Here is a 1,904-nt window from a genome sequence, read left to right on the forward strand (position 1 = left end):
CTCTTTGGTGGTTGTGGAGTCTCTTCTTGGTTCGGCCATGTCCTTCTCGGTCTGGATTTTGGAATGGGAGTTTAACTGACCTGGGTTCTGGGCTTGGTACCAAATATCAACAATTTCTGCTGTCCTCGCTCAGGCCCCAGGGCAGGACTTTGGGCTCACCTTCTCCCAGGACTCCCGGCTTTGCACCTGTCCAGCTCTCTGCACCTGTCCAGCTCTCTGTGTCATGCCAGCTCCAGCTGGATTATCCCCTCCCCTGGGGTCATGAGCACTCTGCTGTCGCTGAGTTGCAGGGTTTGCTGTTTGTTCTGTTTGCTCATTGTGCAACTCTTAAAACACTCTCACTGGCAAATGGTCTTACGGGGTAAAGGTTTGCAGGTATTGTCTGTACATTGGGAAGAAGTGACAGCAAAAGACTGGCAAACTGAAAAAACACAGAACACTGAGGAGCCCACCCCAGATTATGGGGCAGCTAGCTGTCTCATCTGGTCCTTGGTGATGCAGGGCGGGAGGAATTGTACCTGTTGGTACAGCAGGGCCTATGGGCTCCGGTTGCTTAGCACATAACAGTCTCTTCCCATGTGTTATACTCCAAGAGTAGAGCTGGTTGCTGAGCCTAGTATCACCCATGCCTATATTACCAGCGACTTGGAAGACTTGGGGAGGAAGTTGGTAAGTTGAAAGTTTGCCCAAGTTGCAGAGTGAGTTCAAGGTCAGCCTGGGCAAATGACAGAGGCCCTGTCTCAAAAGGAAAAGCAAATAGAGAAGGGCCAGCAAGATGGCTCAGGAGGTAAAAAGGTGCTTGCCACTAACGCTGACAACTTGAGTTCGATCCTCAGAGCCACCTGAAGAGAGAGAACGAGCAGACAGCTGCAAGTTACCTTCCGGCCTTTGCATGCACACACGAGCACCCTCCCCAGCTAAATAAACAAAATCATTTTTCCTATTTAAAAAGTTATATAATGTGTTTTGATTCTGTTCTCCCCAATTCCTCCCCACATCCCTCCTCAACCAACTTCTCTCTCCCAAGAAACAAAAACTCAAAACAAGCAACAAAAGATCCCAACAAGGAAAAAAAAAGTAAGTAGATAAGTAAAAACACAGAGAAAAAACATGGGCCCGGGGCCTGCTTTGGTGTGTATGGTCCATATACCAGTACACCGCCATGCCGTTAAAGAACATTTATTTTCGTTTTCCCATCAGGTATCCATCGCAAATAGCTTCCTAATAGCGTTTTGGTAAGGGGTGGAACTTTGTGTCCACTTCCCTTTGTTCCTGTGTGATTGTGTGTGGTTTGAACTTGTGTAGGTCTTGTGTGGGCGGTCAGTCTCCGAGTTCCTATGTGCATGCGCCCCGTCGCGTCTGGAAGATGCCATTTTCTCAGAGTCATCCACCACCTCTGACTCTTACATTCTTTCCATTTCTTCTAAGTGGAGCTCTGACCTTGGGGGGAGGGGTTTAGTAAAGATATCCCTTTTAGGACTGGGTGCTCCAAAGTCTCCAACTCTGCATATTGTCCAGTTGCAGGTCTGTCTTCATTATCATCCACTGCAAGAAGCCACTTCTTTGATGCCGGCGGGTGATGTCCTGACCTGTGGGATATATATCTGTATGTCATTAGGAGTCATTCTATGGCTATGTTCTTTGACAGAATAATAGCGATAGGTTTTCTCCCAGAACCCACAACCCCTCTAGTTTCAGTTTCTTGGCTGTTTTAGCCGTGTCAGGCATGGGTTCCATCTCATGGAGTGAGCCTTAAGTCTGATCAAAAGATGGTTGGCTTCTCCCATGACATTTGTGCCACCACTATACCAGTATATTCTACAGGCAGGTTGCTGTTGGAGGTCACAGGGTTTGCAGCTGGGTGATGCTGATAAGGACTGTTTTCCTTCAGTACCCTGTGGAGC

This window comes from Microtus ochrogaster, linkage group LG3 (genome assembly GCF_000317375.1).
Source record: "Microtus ochrogaster isolate Prairie Vole_2 linkage group LG3, MicOch1.0, whole genome shotgun sequence".
Lineage (NCBI taxonomy): Eukaryota > Metazoa > Chordata > Mammalia > Rodentia > Cricetidae > Microtus > Microtus ochrogaster.